Here is a 22719-nt window from a genome sequence, read left to right as displayed (position 1 = left end):
TTCTTTCACTAATGAACTATGAGGTTCATAGTCTAGCATATATCGATACTTCATTCAGTTTCATTGTATGGATATATATAACTTGCTTCCATGCTTTGGTAATTATGAATAAAGCTACTATAAACATTTGAGTGCAGGTTTTTGTGGACAAGTTTTTAACTAATTTGGGTAAATATTATGGAGTGTAACTGCTGAATCGTATGATAAGAGTATGTTTAGTTTTGTAATAAATTGCCAAATTGTCTTTCAAAGTGGCCATACCATTTTGTATTCCCAATAGCAATAAATGGGAGTTCCACTTGCTCCACATATATGTCAGCATTTGGTATTGTCACTGTTTTGGGTTTTGACCATTCTAATACGTATGTGGTAAGTAGTATCTAACTGTCTTAACTTTCAATTCCCTAGTGGCAAATGATGTTGACCATCTTTTCGTATGTTGATTTGCCATTTATATATCTTCTTTGGTGAGGTATCTTTTCATGTGTTTAGCCCACTTTTAAATTGGGTTGTTTATTTTCTTATTGTTAAGGGTTTTTTTTTTAATGATTTTTATTTATTTACTTAGAGAAATAGGGAGGAAGAGAAACATCAGTGTGTGAGAGATACATCAATCGGTTGCCTCTTGGGGACCTGGCCTGCAACCCAGACATGTACCCTGATGGGGAATCGAACCAATGACCTTTTGGTTCACAGGCAGGTGCTCAGTACATTAAGCCACACCAGCCAGGGCTTATAGTTGAGTTTTAAAGAGTTATTTTTATACTTTGAATAGCATTAGTTTACCAGATGTGTTTTATAAATACCTTCTCCCAATCTGTAGTTTGTCTTTTCATCTTTTAATAGTGTATTTTTCACAAAAAAAAAACAACAAAAGTATCTTTTTCAGAGCAGATTTCAATTTTAATGATGTCTAACATATCTATTTTTCACATTATATCTAAAAATTCACTCCAAATGCAAGGTCACCTACATTTTCTCATGTTATCTCATTGGAATTTTAGTTTCGAATTCAACATGTAGGTTATGGTCGATTTTTAGTTAATTTTTGTGAATATTGTAAGGTGTGTGCTACATTCACTTTTGTGCTACACGTACAGTTGTTCCACTACCATTTCTTGAAAAGGCTGTCGTTTCTCCACTGACTTGCTTTGCTCCTTATTCCAAGTTCAGTTAACTACATATGTGTGGGACTCCTTCTGAGTCCTCTGTTCTGTTCCATTTATCAATTTATATATTCTTTCATCAACAACACAGTCTTGCTTATTGTTGCTTTAGAGTAAATCCTGAAACTGAGGAATGTCAATCCTCTGACTTTTTCTTCTCCTACAACAGTGTGTTGGCTATTACAAATCTTTTGCCTTGCCATACAAACTTTAACATCAGTTTATCAAGATGCATGAAATAACTGGCTAGCATTGTGATTAGAAGCTTGTATATTAAAAAGTTAAGAAGCACTGAAATCTCGAAAATATTAAGTCTTAATATCCATGTACATGTATGTCTCAAATTACTTAGATCATTTTTTTTTTACTTAGATCATTTTTAATTTAGTGTTTTAGACTTTTCCTCATGTAGATCTCAAACATATGATGAGGTCTGCCCATAATGTATCCAACCATGTAATATATAATATGACACAGTTCTCCCAGCATCTCTTCCACTGTTGAAAACACTCTGTAAAATCCTTTGTTGAAATTTCCATCAGCTGCCCCATCATATTTTCCTGAATCTCATCAACCATCTGAAATTTCTTCTGTTTCAAAGGTGATTTTAGGTTTAGGAAAAGCCAGAAGTCACAGAGCACCAAATCTGGGTTACAGGGGAGCTGAATCACCTGGGTGATTTCATATTTCACCAAAACAGTCTGCACAAGACATGATGCATGAGCAGGCACATTATTGTGATGAAGCTGCCGATCACAGCTGCCCATAGCTGCAGCCTTCTGAATTATCTGAATAGTTGCCATGGAGGAATATTCAAGTTTAATGCAAAATCTGATGCAGATTCTTTGGTCTACTTGCTCAGCCATTTTGAATGTGATGGCCACACAGTACACATGCTCACTCAAGAGCATCTCCTGCCCCCACTGAGAAGTACAGTGAAGTCATCATCGTTCACACATGCACATTCCAGTCCACTCTCCTTGGCTGCTAGGTTACATCAATGTTGAGTATGCAATGGGGCAGCTGATGGCAACTAGAAGAACTGTGTGAGGTCTCAATATGCCTACCTTGAAGGGGACTGAGGCATCATTTGTCTATGTACAAAGTTTCTTGTATCTCCTTCAATAAATGTCTCTATATCTTACACTACATATTACATGGCTGGATACCTTCTGGAAAGATCTCATATTAACAATGGCTGGAGTTTTTCTGGACATCATATTTTGTTATATTTGCATCTAAGCATTTCATGTTTTTTGGTAGTATGTAAAGCTGTTGTGTTTTTAATATAAAAGTCCAAGTATTCAGTGCTTGTATAAGAGGGCAATTGGCTTTTGTATATTAAGTTTGTATCCTTGCTATACCTCGTTATTAGTTCCAGGAGCTTTTTGGTTGTTGTTGATTCTTTGAATCCAAGAACAAAACAGTTTCATTCCTTCCTTCCAAATCTATGTACATTTTATTTCCTCTTCTTGTTGCATTAGCTAAAATCTACAATATGATGATGAATGGTAGTGGTGAAAGTGAAGATGTTTGCTTTTTCCTGATTTTAATGGGAATATACATAGTTTCTCACCATTAAGTATGGTGTTTGTTATCTGTAAATTTTTAAATACATGTTCTTTCTCAAATTGAGGAAGTTCCCTTGTATTCTCAGTTTGATGAATTTTTATCAAGCATGTATGCTGGAATGTTTCAAATTCAAATTCCTTTTCTGCATCTATTAAAATGATCATATGATTTTTCTTCTTCAGTTTGTTGATGTAATGGATTACATTAGTTGATTTTACATTTATACAACCTTATATAATTAGAATAACATTACTTGGTTGTGGTATATAATTCTTTTTTATACATCGTTAGATTCAATTTGCCAATATTTTCTTGATGTTTGCATCTATGTTTATGAAATATACTAATCTGCCTTTTCCATTTTGTAAACTGTTTCTCTGGTTTTGGTATTAGGTTAATATGGGCCTCACAGAATGAGTCAGAAAGTATTACTTCTGCTTCTATTTTCTGGAAGGAGTGACAGGCAATTGTTATAATTTTTTCCTTGAATGCTGCTGCTCAGTTTATTATTCCGATTATTATTATTATTTTGTAATGCAGCTTCCTAGATTTCCCTGTATTTCAGCATAACTTAGTGGTCAGTCAGTGATTTGGTCAGAGGTTGCATACACATACTTTGACTTTATAAGGTGCTTCCATTTACCAACTAATCTGTGCGTGGGATGCAGAACAGTTTCAAAGAATGAGCCAACTCTCAAGTTTCCTTTGCCTTTTCACTTTCCACCAGGTACTCCTGGCATCGCCCTGCATATGTGTAGTTTAGCCAAGTTATGTGCAGAGCTTACCTTAGCCCCTATACACTTATCTGACTCCCAGGATCACCCATCACATTTCTGGCTGGTTCACCTCTGATCCCAACTGGAACTGAAACTTCTGGCTAGCAAAATGGAGATTTCTGCCCATCATTTCCAACCTTGTTTAGCAATTTTAGTGGGCATACATGGGTTTTTCCCCCTCACCTTTGAGTAATACTCTAATATCAAGTGTGATAGTTTTCATGACCCATCAAAAGTTAGTAAAACTACCATTCTTGCCCACCAAGTCAGGAAATGGGGTATAAAAACACTTACAGATAAGAATGCCACATTAAAAAAAAAAAGAATGCCACAGCTTCCTACTATCAGCTGAAACTGTATTAGTTTTTCAGGATGAACAGTTGCTCAAAGTATTATATCTTGTCACTGATTTCCAATACCCTGATATAGACTTCTAATTTTTTCACTTAAAAAATTCAGCTTTATTGAGGTATAATTGAAATATAAAGTTGTAAAGTATTTAAAGTGTACAATTTACATTTTAACCACTTTGAAGTATACAACTCAGTGGCACTAAGTGTATCCATAATAGTGTGCAACCAAAAGCACTTTCTATTTCCAGGATTTTTTCATGATTCCAAATAGAAACTCTGGACCCACTAAAAAATAACTCCAGCCCTTCCCCATTACCTCTATTTACTTTCTGTCTGTATGAATTTTCCTATTTTAGGTACTACATATAAGTGCAATCCATACAGTGTTTGTTATTCTCTTAGGACTTATTTTATTAGCACAATATTATCAAAGGTCAAACATGTTACAGCATGTATCAATACTTCATTCTATTTTTGTGGCTGAATAATAAGCCTTTGTGTAAATATACCATATTTTGTTTATCCATTCATTATGTGATAGAATCTGATTTGTTTCCAACACTTAGGCTATTATAAATAGTGATGCCATGAAAATTTTCTGAAATTTATTCTGCAGTTATGTTTTCACTTCTCATGAGCATTTTACTTTGTTTAGAATTGACTGATGTATGTTTAAGAAACTGCCAAATGTTTTCCAATGTGGTTGTACCATTTTTCATCCTTACCAGCAATATAAACAGTTCCAATTTCTCTATATAGTCACCAATATTTATTTTAAACAGCATTATTAAGGTATATTTAATATACAATTAACTGCATATCTAAAGTATATCATATGATAGTCTTGCTATATAAATACACCTATGAAACCATTGGACAATCAAATAATGAATATATCCATTACCCTACAAAGTTTCCTCATCCCCTTTGTAATTCGTTCTCTTCCTTTGCCCCACCCCGACTCCAAATAAGCATTTATTTACTGTCATAGTAATTTGCTTGTATTTTTTAGAATTTTATATGAATGAAATCATATGGTATGCACTTTTTTTTGCCTGCTTTCCTTCCCTCTATATTGCTGAGAAGTTTTCCATTTTATGGATGTATCACTATTTTTTTACCCACTAACCTGTTGGTGGACATTTCGGATGTTTCCAATTTGGGACTATTACAAATATAGGGTGGCCAAACGCAGGTTTACAAATGTTTGAGTGGAAAATAATACAATAATTAAAAAGTAATACTACAAGAATAAACTCTGTATTTCTCATACTCACAACTATAAACCTACTTTTGCCTCATCCTGTAAATCTGTAAACATTGTAGTAAAAGACTTCATATAAATAATATGCTCTTTCCTTGTGGACAAATTCCTAAGAGTGGATTGGCTGGATCATGTGGTAGGTGTATGTTTAACTTTTAAACAACTGTCACTCTTTTTACAAAGTAGTTCTATAATTTTACATTCACACCAGCAATAAATGAATGTTCCAATTCCTCCACAATCATGACAAAACTTGGTATGGTCAGGCTTTCACAATTTATCCATTCTGGCCCTGGCTGGTGTAGCTCAGTGGACTGACCATGGGCCTGTGAACCAGAGGACCGCGGTTTGATTCCCAGTCAGGGCACATGCCTGGGTTGCAGGCCAGTTCCCAAGTGGGGATGCATGAGAGGCAACCATACATTCATATTCTCTCCCTTTCTCCTTCCCTTCTCCTATAAAGATAAATAAATAAAATCTTTAAAAAAATTTATCCATTCTGATTGGTGTGTGTATGTGAATTACTGTAGTTCACAGGGCATAGAATTAAATTTTTCAATTTATTGATTTGAGAGACACTGAGAGAGAGAAAAACATCGATTTTTGTTGTTCCACTTCATTCATTCATTCATTGCTTGATTCTTGTATGTGCCCTGACCAGGGATCACACCCTCAACCTTGGTGATTGGGACAGCGCTCCAAACAACTGAGCTACCAGGCCATGGCCTAAAATTAATTATTTTAAAAGGAACAATTCAGTGGCATTTAGTACATGTTCTGTAACCACCACATTATTTAACTGGAAAACATTTTCATCACCACAAAACCCCATACTAAACAGTTATTCCCTATTCTCTTCTTCCCTTTATCAACTCAAAACCACCAATCTGTTTTCTGTCTCTGGATTTACACATCGTAGATATTCCGTATAAATGGAATCATGAAAAATTCTTAACTTCTGGTCAAGGAGATATGGCCAGACATGGCTCACCTCATCGCACAGTTACAACTAAAATATAGAACAACCATTGCTCAGAACTCACAGAAATTGAGTTGAATGGAAGTTTGACACTATAAAATTAAAGAAACCAAATCCACCCAGACTGAGCCAGCAGAGTGGTGCCATATCTAAGATTCCACCAAACAGGCTAACACTGTTTGACCCACCTTGGTGATCCCCAGAGACTTGCCCCACCCAACTTATGGGCCAGTGCAACTGCTTTTCCATATGAAAGGCTGGTCTTGGCTCATAATTCACAACCTCCTAAATCCTCTCAAATAAGCAACAACTGGTCTCAGTGAGCCCCAGACCCGGAACTAACAGCCTAGATTCACAGTTTGGTTTTGCCTGAAAATCGGCAAGCCCAGCACAAGTAGCAGTCCCCTCAGATTGCTTTATAATTCAGGCAGGGTAGCCCCAGGCAAAATATAGGTGAAGGCTGTTCTTGGCCTGCACCACCTGGGAAACCCGAGGCCAGCATACTCAGTGGACAGCTACAGACCGCATGGGAGCATGAACACATGCTCCTGCACAGCTGATCCTCCACAGACAGTGGAGGTTGGTGGTCAGTGGACACAGTCAGTCCTTGCGGCTGACTGGCCTGGGTAAATCCTGTCCATTGATCTGCCAACAGCAACCAAGGCTCAACTAAAAAAAGGAGGGTGTACTCAGTCCCCACAATGGGCACACATCGAGTACCAGCTTGGGTGATGGGGGAGGCCATGCCACTAGACCTTACAGGACACCTACTCTATTAGGTCACACTACCAAGGCATGGAGTCAAAGCAGCTCTACCTAATACACAGAAACAAACACAGGGAGGCTGCCAAAACAAGGAGACAAAGAAACATGGCCAAAATGAAAGAACAGATTAAAACTCGATGAAAAAGAGCTAAACAAAATGGAGATAAGCAATCTCTCAGATGCAAAGTTCAAAGACCTGGTTATAAGGATTCTCAGGGAACCTAGTGAGAACCTTAAAAGCATAAGAAAAATACAGTCAGAAGTGGAGGATATACTAACTGAAATAAAGAATACTTTACAGGTAAACAACTGTAGAGTGGATGAAGCCAAGAATCAAATCAATGGTTTGGAACATAAGAAAGCAAAAAAGAATCAATCAGAGCAAGAAGAAAAGGGATTCCAAAAAAAAAAAAAGGATAGTGTAAGCAGTCTGTAGGAAAACTTTAAGCAATCCAATATTCACTTTGGAGGGATACCAGAAGGAGAAGAGAATGAGCAAGACATTGGAAATAAATTGGAAATCTATTTGAAAATATAGTGAAAGGAAACTTCCCTAATTTGGCGAAGGTAATAGACATGCAAGTTCAGGAAGCACAGAGAGCCCCAAACAGGATGGACACAAAGAGGCCCACTCTAAGACACACCATAATCAAAATGACAAAGGTTAAAGATAAAGAGATGACGGGTGGGAATGGGAGAATGGGTGAGAGGTGAAAGGATTAAGAAGTACAAATAGGTAGTTAAAGAGTAGCCATGGGGCTGTAAAGTACTGTATAGAAAACAAGAGTAGCCAAAGAACTTATACACATGACCCATGGACATGAACAAGAATGGGCGGATTGCCTGAGGGAGTGGTGGGTGCTTGGTGGAGAAGGACAAAGGAGGAAAAATCATGACAACTGTAATAACATAATCAGTAAGATATTTTGAAAAAAAATAAATGAAATCATACAATATATGAGGTCTGTCCAGAAAAAGTCCAGCCATTATTAATACAATGAGAACAGTTTGTGTGACATCAAAGTAATCTGGCAGCCAAGGGGAGTGGACTGTGCATGAATGAACAATGACAACTTTACTATAGTAGTTAGTGAGGGTGGTGGACACTGTTGAGTGAGCATGTGTACTGTGTGGCCATTGCATTCAAAATGATCAAGCAAGTAGAGCAATGAATCTGCATCAGATTTTGCATTAAACTTGGATATTCCTCCATGGCAACTATTCAGATAATCCAGAAAGCTGCAACTATGGGCAACTGGTGATTGGCAGCTTCACCATGACAATGTGCCCACTCATGCATCACATCTTATGCAAAATTTTCTGACAAAACCCCAAATCACCGAGGTGACTCAGCCCCCTAAATTCCACATTTGGTGCCCTTCGACTTCCAACTTTCCCAAAACTAAAATCATCTTTGAAAAGGAAGATATTTCAGACCATTGATCAGATTCAGGAAAATACAATTGGGCAGCTGATAGAATTTGGGAGAACTATATGAGTTCCCAAGGTGCCTACTTTAAAGGAGACTGAGGTGTCATTGTCCTATGTACAATGTTTCTTGTATCTTCTTCAGTAATGGCTCTATTTTCCATAGTAAATGGAAATGTCCGGCCATGTAATGGATAGACCTCATAGAATTCTGGATAGACCTCATACAATTGTCCTGTGTTTGGCTTCTTTCACTTAGTGCAATTTTATTGAGGCTAATCTGTATTATAGCACAATTCACTACTTCATTCCTCTTTAATGGCTGAATGTCCCATAGTGTGGAAATTTTTAAATCCATTTGTCTGTTGATGAACATTTTGGTTGTTCCATATTTTGAGTATTATGAATAGTTCTGTTTTTGTTTATCCATTCATCTATTAATGGACTGTTTTTTCCCACATTGTGGCTACTATGAATAGTGCTGCCATAAACAGTCATGTAAGAAAAGTATTTGTTTGAGTACCTGTTTTCACTCCTTTAGAATATCTCTGAAAGCGGAAGTGCTGAGTTATATGATAATTCTGTTTCACTTTTTTCAGGAACTGCCAAAATGTTTCCTCAGCTGCTGGACCATTTTCTATTGTCAACAGAAACTTACTGTATTTTTTGGATTATGAGATGCACTCCTCCCACCCCCCAAATTTGTGAGGAATAATGGTTGTTAATGCTGCTGTTGAGTTCTGTTTACATTTACATTGGTGAAATATTATGTTATTTATGTTATTAAATATTTTAGCACATTTTTTGCTTCAAAATTTTTTTCTTAATTGTTATACACTGCTCTGCCTGGTTCTAGGAATTGTATCTCGACCCCTTGTGGCTAAGGGTGAGAGACAACCTTTGGAGTGCCAGCCTCAGGAGACAAAGCTTGTCTCTGGTAGCAAATGCTGCCTCAGTTTCCTCTCCCTGTCCCCAAAGCTTGGTCGGAAGTCAATAAGGGGTAAGATCCCTCACAATGGGGGCAACCTAAGCCAGACTCCATCACTTGGGTGGCCTTCATGGAAGGACTTGGGGGAGCTGCAACAAAGAGCAATGGATTCTCACCTGCCGGCTTTGACAAAGCCCGAGTCCCCCTGTTCTCTGGGAAAAGTGCTTCCTGGCTCTAATCCCCTTAAGCCTGAATACCTGTTGGGGAGAGGTGCAGCTCCTTGCCTTGCTAGAACATGTCCTGGGGAAAAATCTGGCATTACAAAGACTTCCTGAGAAACCTGTGAAATCTGCTCTGCTAAGAGTGCTTTCATTCATATGTTAAGGGTTCAAGCAGGAAACTCTAAAACTCTGTTCCGGACAGACTCTGACTCATAGTAAGCCCTCAGGTTTCTTTGAAATGTTATCTACTGTTTGATCCTTGCCCCCTTGTATTCCTGTGTATTACAACCCAATAAAAGGGCCTGGAGAAGGGGGCTCAAGGACTTTTTTTCCCCTGAGAAACTGGCCACAGCTCCTGGCCTTTTTCCTCTGGGAAAATGGCCACTTCTCCTCCCTAAGCAGATCACATCATGTCTCAGTGATAATTACTCTCATCCATGGCACTCAGGGGGGCTTTCGAGGAAAGTCTCCCCCACACCTAATTTCCTCCTCTAAAACCTAGGTGCATCTTATGGTTCAAAAAATATGGTACATATGGGAGGTTCCTATTTATTTACATATTCAGCAATGATCATTTCTTACATTTTTTTATGGTCAACTAAGTGGGTAGGAAGTGGTATCTTGCTGTGGTTTTGCTTTGCATTGCCTTGAAAACTAAATGATACTGAGCATTTTTGCATGCTTATTAGCTATTGCTATATCTTTAGATATATGTCTATCCAGATCCTTTGTCCATTTTTCAATTGGCTCTTTTTGTCTTCTATTGAGTTGTAAGAAGTCTTTATTCTAGTACAAGTTACTTATCATGTATTTAATTTGAAAATAGTTTCTCCCAACTTTTAGCCAAGATGGAGGCATACTTGGATACACTTTGCCTCCTCACACAACCAAAAGAATGACAACAAATTTAAAAACAAAAAATTAGCAGAACTGTCAGAAAATCAAACTGTATGGAATTCCAAAAACCAAGGAGTTAAACAAGAAACATTCATCCCGACTGGCAGGAAAGGTGCAGAAAGGTAGCTAGGGTGGAAAGGACTCTCAGCAAGGCATCGAGGACCAGGCAGTCCCACATTTGCATGTGGATACACTGGAAAGAACAACTGGGAAGCAAGACAGATGGAGAAACCCAGGGCTCCGGTGCAGGGAAATCAAGCCTAAAAACCTCTGATTGAAAATATCTGTGGGGGTTGAGGTGGCAAGAGAAACTCCCAGTCTCATAGGAGAGTTCATTGGAGAGACCCACGGGGTCCTAGAAGGGACATAAAAACACCCACCCGGGAATCAGCATCAGAAGGGCCCAGCTTGCTTGTGGGTAGTGGAGGAAGTGACTAAAATCCCACGAAGAGCTGAGCAAGTGGCATCGTTCCCTCTCAGACCCCTCCCCCACATATAGCCCCACAACACAGCAATGTGGGTTGTCCCGCCCTGGCAAATACCTAAGGCTCTGACGCTTACTATGTAATGAGTGAGCCAAAACAAAAAATATGGCCCAAATGAAAGAACGAATCAAAGCTCCAGAAAATATAGAACTAAGTGACAAAGAGATAGCCAACCTATCAGATGCAGAGTTCAAAACACTGGTAATCTGGATGTTCATGAAAATGGTTGAGTATGATTAAAAGATAGAGGAAAAAGTGAAGGCTATGAAAAGTGAAATAAAAGAAAATGTACAGGGAACTAACAATGAAGGGAAGAAAACTGGGACTCAAAGCAATGACTTGGATCAGAAGGAAGAAATAAACATTTAACCATAACAGAATGAAGAAACAAGAATTCAAAAAAAAAATGAGGAGAGGCTTAGGAACCTCCAGGACATGTTTAAACATTCCAACATCTGAATCATCAGGGTACCAGGAGAAAAGGAAGAGCTAGAAATGGGAAACTTATTTTAACAAATAATGAAGGAGAACTTCCTCAATCTGGCCAGGAAACAGACTTCCAGGAAGTCCAGGAATCCCATAGAGTCCCAAAGAAGTTGGACCCAAGGAAGCACACACCAAGGTACATCATTATTACATTACCCAAGATTAGAGACAAGGAGAGATTCTTAAAAGCAGCAAGAAAAAAGGAGAGGGTTACCTACAAAGGAGTGCCCATAAGACTATCAGTTGATTTCTCAAAAGAAACCTTGCAGGCAAGAAAGGGCTGAAAAGAAGTATTCCAAGTCATGAAAGGCAAGGCTCTGCATCCAAGATTATTCTATCCAGCAAAGCTATCATTTAGAATGGAAGGGCAGATAAAGTGCTTCCCAGATACCATCAAGTAAAAGGAGTTCATCATCACAAAGCCCTTATATGAAATGTTAAAGGGACTTACCTAAGAAAAAGATAGGATAAAAATACGAATAGTGAAGTGACAACAAACTTACAATTATCAACAACCTAGCCTAAATCAAAACAAAAACAAACTAAACAAACAACTACAACAGAAACAGAATCACAGAAATAGAAATCACATGGAGAGTTATCAGTGGAGAGGGACGAGAGAAGAATGGGGGGAAAGCTATGCGGAATAAGAAGCATAAATGGCCCTGGCTAGTGTAGCTCAGTGGATTGAGTGTGGGCCTTCAAACCAGAGGATCACAGTTTGATTCCTACTCAAGGCACATGCCTGGGTTGCAGGCCAGTTCCCAGCAGGGGACACACCAGAGGCAACCATACATTGATATTTCTCTCCCTCTCTCCTTCCCTTCCCCTCTAAAGATAAATAAATAAAATCTAAAAACAAAAAAGAAACATTAATGGTATAAGTACAAAATAGAGAGGGCATGGTTAAGAATGGTATGGGAAATGGAGAAGCCAAAGAACTTATGTGTATAACCCATGAATATGAACTATGGTGGGGAAATGCGGGTCGGGGCAGGGGGGGGGGAGTGTCAGGCAGCGGGGAATAACGGGGAGAAAAAAATTGAACAACTGTAATAGTATAATTAATAAAATATACTGAAAAAATATTTTCTCCCATTTAGTAGGCCGTCTTTTCACCTTCTTAATAATGTGTTTGGAAGTACAGAAATTTTTAATGCTGATGAAGTTCAATTCATCTACTTTTTTTTAAGTTGCTAATGCCTAAGAAAAGTGTTAAACCATTTCCAAAAGTAACTATACCATTTTACATGTCCACCAGCAGTATTTCAGAGTTCTACTTTTGCAAATCCTAAGCAACATTTAGAATTTACATTTTTTAACCTTAACAAGATTAATGAGTGTGAAATGATCTCATTTTGATTTATTTGCATTTTCCTGTTGTCCAATGATGTTGAGCATAGTTTCATGTGCTTATTTACTCTGTCATACACCTTTTCTTGTGATATGCCTATACAAAAATGGATCATTTGTCTTCTCATTAATGAGTTGTAAAAGTACTTTTTATATCTTGGATTGCCTTTTCATTTTTTTCTTTTTCTTTTTATTTATTTATTTTTTTAATATTTTTTTATTTAATTCTTGTTCAAGTACAGCTTTCTGTCTTATATTCCCAACCCTGCTTGCTCCCTGCCCCATGCTCCCCGCCTCCCTCCCATTTCCGCCCCCCACCCGTAGTTATTGTCCATGTGTCCTTTATACTTGTTCATCTCGCCCTTTCATTTTTTTAATGGTGTGTTTAAAAAGCAAAATTTTTACATTTTGATTTCCAAAAACCAATTTATATTTTCTCTTATGGTTCATGCTCTTTGAGTATTACAAACTTAAGAATCATTTTCCCATTTCAAATTAACCGACACTTTTCTCTTATATTTTTCCTCTAAATTTATAGTTAGGTTTACATTTAAGTCTACGATTCATTTTGAGTTAGTTTTTCCTTATGATGTAAAGTATGATGTAATAATTTTCTCACATATAAATAGCCAGTTGTGTCCACATCTGGTTATTATTAAAAAGATTCTCCAGGACTTCCGTCAAGATGGAGGCATAGGTGGAAACACTGTGCCTTCTCCCACAACCAAATTTGAATACAACAAAGGTTTGGAGAACAAAGACACAGCCAAAGAACAGAAAAATTGAATTATATGGAAGTCTGACAACAACGAACAGTTCAACAGGGATGGTAAGAGGGGCGGAGCCAGCAGTGGAGCAGGGTCAGGCAGGAAAGATCTCCTAACCTAGCCACGCAAGTGGCCTGGACCCAGTCAGGGTGTGGGGCAGACTGACGGCGGTCGCACATTCGCACACAGTGAGACGGACCACGCAGGCCCCAGGGAGCGAACCCAGTGGTGGAAGGGTGACGGCAGTGGCACACTCACGTGCAGTGGGACGAAATGCTCGGGCCCTGGTGACGTTGGCAGCTGCCGCACCTGTGGTGGCAGCGGCGGGAGGCACCAGACGGGACGCCATTGCTCCTCTTTGACCCCGCCCCCACGTACAGCGTCACAACCCAGCGACTGAGTTGCCCTGCTCTAGTGAACACCTAGGGCTCCTCCGATCCTGCTAAGTAACAGGCACAAACAGCCCAAAAGATGGTGCAAGAAGAACTCAAAGTCCCAGGGCCGATAACTCTAAGCAACCAAGAGATTGCCAGCCTCTAGGATGCACAGTTCAAAACACTGTTTATCAGGATGCTCACAGAACTGGTTGATTATAGTCACAAATTAGAGGAACATATGAAGGCTAAACTAATTGAAATGAAGGGAGATGCACAGGAAACCAATAGTGATGGAAAGGAAACTGGGACTCAAATCAATGGAATGGACCAGAAGGAAGAACAAAACATCCCACCAGAAAGGAATGAAGAAATGAGAATTCAAAAAAATGAGGAGAGGCTTAGGAACCTCCAGGACATCTTTAAACGTTCCAACATCCGGATTATAGGGGTACCAGAAGGGGGAAAGAAACAGCCACGAGTGGAAAACTTATTTGAACAAATAATAAAGGAGAACTTCCCCAGTCTGGCAAAGGAAATAGACTTCCAGGAAATCCAGGAAGCTCAGAGAGTCCCAAAGAAGTTGGACCCAAGAAGGAACACACCAAGGCACATCATAATTACATTAGCCAAGACTAAAATGAAGGAGAGAATCCTAGAAGCAGCAAGGGATAAGGGGACAGTCACCTACAAAGGAGTACCCATCAGACTGTCAGCGGATTTCTCAAAAGAGACCTTACAGGCAAGAAGGGGCTGGAAAGAAGTATTCCAAGTCATGAAATCCAAAGACCTACAGCCAAGATTGCTTTATCCAGCAAAGCTTTCATTTAGAATGGAAGGACAGATAAAGTGCTTCTCAGATAAGGTCAAGTTCAAGGAGTTCATCATCACCAAGCCCTTATTATATGAAATGCTAAAGGGACTTATCTAAGAAAAAGAAGATGAAAAATATGAACAGTGAAAGGACAGCAAACTCACAGTTATTAACAACCACACCTAAAACAAAAGCAAACCAAGAGGACAGCTAGATCAGGAGTGGAACCATAGAAATGAAGAACACATGGAGGGTTAGCAACAGGGGAGTGGGAGGAGGAGAAGGGGGGAGAAGGTACAGAAAATAGCATAGACAGTAGGTAGAAAATAGATAGGGGGAGGGAAAGAATAGTAGGGGAATTATAGAATCTAAAGAACTTGAGACACGTGGTTATAAACTAAAGGGGGGGAGAATGGTGGGGGAGGGAGTGTGCGGGTGGAGGGGAATGAAGGGGGGGAATAGAACAACTGTAATGGTATAATCAATAAAATATATATTTAAAAAAAGATTCTCCATTCCCTCACTGAAAATTAGCCAGTTATGCATGTTTAGGTTCATTTAAGACTGAATTCAGCTCCTTTTATCCTTAGGCTTATTTCACAAGTAACAAGTTATCTTGATTGTAGTAACTGTTTCCAAAGTCGTGAAATCACCAGAGTAAGTCCTCCTGCTCTATTTATCATTTAAAATTTTTTTTGCCTACTCTTGCTTTTTTCTGCATTTCCATATAAATTTTAGATTCACCTTGTCATGTTCTACCAAAACAGTGAAGTTTTGGTTAAGAGTGTGTTGCCTATATTAATCAATTTGGTTAGAAGTGACACCTGAATAATCTTGAATGTTCCAATCCAAGAACATGATATAACTCTACTGATTCATTTGATCTTTAATTTCTCTCATCCATATTTTGTACTTTTTTAAAAAGATTTTACTTATTTATTTATAGACAGAGTATGGGAGGAAGAAAGAGAGGCAGAAAACACTGATGTGTGAAAAATACATCAATTGGTTACCTCTGGCACACTCCCAACCAGGGGCTTGGCCATCAACCCAGGCATCTGCTCTGACAGCGAACTGAAATGGCGAACTTTTGGTTCACAGGCCAGCACTCTATCTACTGAGCCCCACCAGCCAAGGCCATATTTTGTAGTTTTAAGGGTAGATGTTGTGGATAATTTTCCGTTTTACTTACTCTTAAGTATTGTCTTTTTCGGCTCAATTGTAAATGAAATTTTAAAAAATCTTCCAATTGTTTGCTACTAAAATACAACTGACTTTTGTATCTTAACTCTGTATTCTATAATATTGTTAAAAATTTTTCCTTTGTTCTGGCTGTTTTGCAGACTTCTTAGATTTTTCTAGTAAAGAATCTTATAACCCAAGAGCATGGACATCTTCATTTGTTCCTTTATGAAATTCATGCACATTATTGCATTACTATTATTATTTTGCCTTAATGCAATGCCTAGTACATTGGTACAGTATAGAATACAAGGAGTTAAAGTGGTCATTCTTTCCAAGTTTTCAGAATTGTGGGGCAAAATATTCATACTTTCACCACTAAATATAACGCTAATTTAGAGTTTTCAGTAGAAGTACCTTATCAGCTGAAGAAGTTCTCTACCGTTGATAGTTTGCTGAGTTTTATCATAAACATGTATTGAATTTCATCAATTGCTTTTTCTCACATTGAAAATGATTTTTTGTTTTATTTTATTAACAGGGTAAATTAGCATTGATAGGGTATTAAATGACAGGGTATTGATCTAGCCTTGAATCCCTGGACTAAATCTTTGTTCATGATATACATAGTTTAATGTATATCATGTTCCTTTTTATACATAGTTTAATTTAAAATGCTCTTACTCCATGAAATATTTTTGTATTTAAATTCACGAGGGATACTGGTATGTAAATGTCTTTTCTGTAATGTCTCTGTAACATTTGGTATTAGGGCCATGCTTACCTAATTATATTGGGCAGTGTTCTTTGTTTTCTGAAAAGATTATGAACATTCGGCATTAGGATTTCCAAGATTTTTTTTTCTTGTATCAAGTTAGGCAAGCTATGTTCTTAAAATTCAACCATCTTTCATAAGTTACTGAATTTGATACATAAAGTTGAAAAATATTCTTTTACTACCCTTTTATGTCCATTGTAGTGAAAAACCCTTTTCATTCTTTATATTGGTGGTTTTTAATTCTTTTTCTCTGATCATCTAGGTAAGCGCATATGAATTTTGTTTCTTTTTTATTTATTTATATATATATATATATATATATATTTTAAGATTTTATTTATTTATTTTTAGAGAAAGGGGAAGGGAAGGAGAAAGAGAGGCAGAAAAACATCAATGTGTGGTTGCCTCTCACGCCCCCAGCCCAGGCATGTGCCCTGACTGGGAATAGAACCGAGACCCTTTGGTTTGCAGACTCATGCTCAAGATTTACACCAAGAACTACAACAGCCAGGGTTGTTTGTTTTTTAAAAATTAGCTTTTGGTTTTGTTAGTTTTATTTTTTTCTTTTTTGGTCTAGGTTTCTGTGGTTAACTTCTGTAATCTTACTCTTTCCTAGTTCTACTTACTTTGGATTTTCTCTTCTTTTTCTACCTTCTCAGTGTGGAATTCAAATGGCTGACTCTAGAACTTTCTTATTTTCTAATTTAAGGAATGAAATCTGTGTTGCCTCCATAAGCCCTGATTCATCTGCTTGCCTCACATTTTGATATATTGTATTTTTGCCATTATTCACTTTGAAGTATTTTCTAATTTCCCTAGTGATTTCTTTTTTACCCTATGATTTGTTTGGGAGTATGTTGTTACATTTCAAAATATTTGATATTTTCCTATCTTATTGTTACTAGTTTTATTTTAATTTGGGGGCTTAAGAAAACATATTCTATATAATTGCATTCCTTTTAAATTTGTGGATTTGTTTTATATTCTATCATATGACCTATATTTGGTAACATACCATATATATATATATATATATATATATATATGTGTGTGTGTGTGTGTGTGTTTGGCAGTTTTGGGGTATAGCGTTCTACGATATTCACTACATCAAGGCCACTCATAGCATTGTTCAAATCTGCATCTCTACTGATTTTTTGCTAGGTGTTCTATTAGTTACTGAGAGAAGTTTTTAAAATCTCCTGTTATTGTGGAAGCATAAATTTCTCACTTGAATTTTCTTGATTTCTGCTTCCTGTATATTAAATTGTTGTTAAATACTCAGACAGTTCTAATTTTGTCTTCCTAAAATGTCCTTGTTTGCCCTAACATGTCCTTTTATCATTATAACATATTGTTCTTTATCTCTGCTAATAATCTCTATCTTGAAAGGTTTTTTTTTTCTGAGGTTAATATAGTTATTTCTTGGTCTTCTTTTTTTTTTTTAAGATTTTATTTATTTATCTTAGAGGTGAAGGGAAGAAGAGAGAGATAGAGAGAAATATCAGTGTGTGGTTGTCTCTCGTGCATCCCCGGCCAGGAACTGGGAACTGGCCTGCTACCCAGGCATCTGCCCTGACTGGGAATCGAACTGTGACTGTGTGGTTTGCAGGCCCGCGCTCAATCCACTGAGCTACACCAGCCAGGGCTATTTCTTGGTTTTCATACTTCCTAATTAATTGTCTGGTGTAGTTTTGTCCATTCATTTACTTGCAACATATATGTGTGTCTTTATATCTAAAGGGTATCTCTTGTAAGCAGTGTATAGCTTGGTCTTCCTTTTTTATCCACTCGGATCAGGATCATCTCTGACTTTTAACTGCAGTGTTTAGACCTTTAACATTTAATATAATTATTATCACTAGATTTCATTCAACCACTTATTTTCTTTTTGTTCACTCTATTGTTGTATTGCTGTTACTCTTTCCTTCATACCATTAAAATATAATTTAAATAATTTTTAGTTTAATATTTCTATTGGCTTTTGAGTTGTATCTCTTTGTATTTTTTTCAGTAGTTTCTGTAAGGAACATAATATACATCTCCAATCTTTTAGAATTCAACCATAATACTTTTTCATGTAAAATATAGACACCTCTCAAGCACATATGTTCCATTAATCATGTATCCTAGCAGTTTTATATATTTATTTTATCACCCATATATTTATCACATCCGCATACACTGAAAGTTCCAAAGGACAATGTTATAATTTTACCTGAAACATCCATATGTTCTTGTAAAATACTATTAGAGGATAAAAAAAACTTTTTAATTTTTTTATCCAGATAGTTACCATTTCTGATGCTCTTCAGTTGCTCCTGAAGATCTAAGTTTTCTGTTAATATTCTTTTTCCCTTTGAAGAACTTCCATCACTGTATCTTGTGGTGCAGGTCTGCTGGAGACAAATTTCTCTTAGTAATAACATTTATAAAATTGTCTTGATTTCGCCATCATTTCTGAAGAATATTTTCACTGGGCACAGCATTTTGGCATTTGAATCATTGTTGTTTTGTCCTGTCTGCCTTCATGATTTTCTCATTATCTTAGAGTTTCATACTATAAAGTGATAAGGCACAGTTTTCCTCGAATAGCCCTCAGGGTTCTAAACTGCACTTTAAAATGCCTAATCGCTTGATTTTCTGTTAAATCCAATCTATCAGTCCTCTAATTCTGGCTCTCCCTTACTATCTACTTTCTTCATTCATAAGCTATCGGTGTTGGAATGATTAGAACTACTGACTTACAACTGATGTTTTATAATTCAACTGAGATATCAGAGCTCCTTGGCAACACTTTAATTCTCCCAGAGGACCATTCCAAATAAAAATATGCATGAAGGAGAGATGCACATTAAGGCAGAAAAAAAGCAACTATACAAGATATCAAAAACTAGCCTCCTTCTACAAGGCACCATGTCAGATTCTTTTTAAAGTAAATAGTATAATATCTTTTAAATAAGTTCAAGGGTAAAAGTTTCAATTTTTTAAAGTAGAGAACAGATCAGACTAGATAGTTATAATTTAAGGGGTAATTTCACCAATTAGACAAAAGACAACTGTGCAGTCTTTCTGAAGTTACCAGAGTCTTATCAGATTCATGAGTTATCATGAATCAGTGAACATGAACTCTATGCGTCAGGGATACTTAAGATATTGGCTAAACTAGTAGAAACACAGTGTTCACATAGTCTTAGTAAATAATCTGATGTATTTACGTCTTTGAGATCAAAGGCCAGATATGCTTATGCTAATTACCTTCCAGCATGTATTTTCCCTACTAATGGCCACTTCTCATGGGTATGTGATTAGTAATCATAAGAGCAAATTCTTTTATAAAACAATTAATGGTAATTTACCTAATATTGTTAAACTACTCTTATAATGGTTCTCTTGGTAGCTGCCCAAGGAAGGATACAGCCATGCTATCAGAATTCAAGGTGAACTGAAAATTCTTCAACTCATGTTCATCCCAGAAATGCTTTTCATGTTTTTTAAAATATTCTTATCATGGCATAGCATTACTATAGTAATAGAAATAGTAATAGTGAGCATTACTATTACATTTTCCATATAAGTAAACATTCTATATTTTTGTATGATATAAAAATAGTTCTCCAGTGGCAAAAAAGTAGTAATTTTGCTTAAAAATATAAGACTGCTCATAATTAATTAAAAAATCAGGATTTATGGTACACATTTCAAAAATAAAGATGAACTGGTATAGCAACTGTGGATATATTTAAAGATTATAATTTAGGTAATTTATACTATCCTACTGGTTAAATACACAAACTGTAACCTAAACACTAGTTCCAAGGGATCACATTCTACATAAATAATATTCAACAACTGTCAATATTATCTACTTTTCATTTCCTATGATTCTCTCAATTGAGAAAGATACACATATAAAAATAGAATTGTATGTTTCATTAAAATATAAAAGATAGAAACTTGATAACACTGCATCCTATACAGCATCTTGGGTTCCTAGAATTCTCAGGGAAATATAGATTTGCCAGTGAGATTATCCAAACAGAGTAAAGGTTATGCATGGATAAGCAGTACCTACGTTATTCTTGTGTTATAGCTTTCTGACGCCTCCCATTGCTTAAGATTCTGGGGAGATTTTGACCCCATATAAGTATAAAACACATACCTAGCATATTTCTGTGAGTTTATCAGAAGGCAGGTGATTTACATGTCAAATACCAAGCTTTGTCTAAACTCAGGCCCCAGACTTCCTTGAAGGTTCTCTCAATATACCTGCAACCACATTAGTATTTGGGAAGTTCTTACATTAAATACAGCTTAAGGACCATAATCACCAATCAATTTCTCCACAGTCCATTTCCTGATCCTTGGTGAGTTATCACTTAGCCAGCAACAATGAAGTGTATTTCTGTATTTTTTGTAACTGGTGATCATGGATCCCGATACATATATAGGAATAAATTTACTGAATAGAGTTTGTTCCTTTTGAGCATCATCAAGGACTTAGGGCTTTTTACAGATTCAACTGGTTTCAGTTATTATAATCATGGTCTTCTTTTTCATGTTTTGAGTATCAAAATTTAGCCAACAAAGGGTCTTTGAAGCTGGAATCTTTGCCAGTATTTCCAGACATCTTGGAAAGTATTTCTGCTTTCTCACAATAATACATTCCAGAGCACTATTATTTTTCCCGAAAGCAAACATGAAAGCAGTATTCTCCAAAAAATTCTGGCTCATTGTGGTAGACAATAGTATTTGCAGAAAGCCAACAGACCAAATATTTAAACTCAGATTGCTTTAGTTTTCTTTCTGAAATGAGTATTTTAGGACACACTGAGCACCCAGGGCTCCTTGGAAAAACGGTTCATTTTAAGTCTGGGAAAAAATATAGAAGACAAGCATAAAATATCTGTAAGAAAGAGATTTTATTTATTTATCGTTAGAAAGAGGGAAGGGAGAGAGAAAGAGCAAGAAACATTGACTGGTTGCCTCTCATAGGCACCCTGATCAGGGACCAAACCTGCAACCCAGGTACGTGTCCTGACATTTTGCTTTGCAGAATGACGCCAAACCAATTGAACCACACTGGCGGGGCAAGCATAAAATGTCTTGTAAAGGAAAGAAATGAAATGCTCAAAAAATGAGATAACAATAAACAAATTTATCAAAAGAAGTGTAACTCTTGTATAACTCTTGTCATTTCAAGGAAATGACAAATCATGGTTGAAAGAAATTAAAGAAGATCTAAGTAAATGGAAAGATAGCCACGTTCATGGCTTTAAATGCTTAATATTAATAAAACGGCAATTTGATGAAGTGATGAAGAGATTCAGCACAATCCCCATTCCAATCTGATCTGTGTTCCTGTGCTCCCACCCTGAATCCCTGCCCCTGCAGGAAGTGATGAGCTGATTCTAATTTCCATATGAAAACCTCAAGGTACCTGAGAAAACTAAAACTATCTTGTAAAAAGAGAAAAAGATTATAAGACTTACACTTCCCAAATTTGAAACTTACTACAAAACAACAGTAAGACAGTGTGGTAATAGCCTAAGGAAAGACATAGAGATCAATAAAAAAAAGTTGAGAGGCCAAAAATAAACACTAACATCTATGGTAAGTTGATTTTTCATGAGAGTACTGAGATAATTCAGTGAAAAGAAGAAATGGTACTGAAAACTGAATATGCGCGTGCAAAAAATAAGTTGTATCTCTACATTACACTGTACACAAAAAATTAACTCAAGGTGGATCATAGACCTAAAAATAATAGTTGAAACTATAAAACTCCTAAAAGAAAATATAGGAGTAAATCCTCACGACTATGGATTAGGCAATGGCTTCTTAGATGCAGCACCAAAAGAGCACAAACAATTAAAGAAAAAAAAGATAAAATGGACTTCATTAAAATGAAAAACTTTTGTGCTTCAAAGCACATAAACAAGAAAGTGAAAAGATGACTTACAAATGGAATGAAATGTTTGCAAATCATATATCTAATAAGGTATTTTTGTCCAGAATACATGAAGAACTTACTATTAAAAAATTAAAAAATAGGCAAAGTATCTAAATAGACATTTCTTCAAAGATATACAAATGACCAAAAAGTATATGGAAAGATGCTCGATATCATAAGC

At 36.7% G+C, this 22719-nt stretch overlaps 1 protein-coding gene across 20 annotated transcripts in view; it reads right to left on the bottom strand.

Annotated features, from left to right (window-relative positions):
• BAZ2B (bromodomain adjacent to zinc finger domain 2B) overlaps nt 1-22719 on the bottom strand; it is a 382453-nt gene that overhangs the window by 312852 nt on the left and 46882 nt on the right. For 18 of the 20 annotated variants that reach the window (XM_037044636.1, XM_037044614.1, XM_037044625.1 and 15 more), the window contains one exon: nt 18882-18981. The gene's annotated coding sequence lies outside the window, so the exon portion shown is untranslated. Of the gene's footprint in view, nt 1-18881; nt 18985-22719 lie in introns of all 20 variants that reach the window. The other 2 variants (XM_037044615.1, XM_037044616.1) reach the window with 1 other exon arrangement.

Source organism: Sturnira hondurensis, unplaced genomic scaffold (assembly GCF_014824575.4).
Source record: "Sturnira hondurensis isolate 20B ecotype Veracruz unplaced genomic scaffold, ASM1482457v3 Scaffold0004136, whole genome shotgun sequence".
NCBI classification, from domain to species: Eukaryota; Metazoa; Chordata; class Mammalia; order Chiroptera; family Phyllostomidae; genus Sturnira; species Sturnira hondurensis.
Note: the sequence above shows the minus strand (reverse complement) of the source record. Positions and strands in the feature narration are given on the sequence as shown.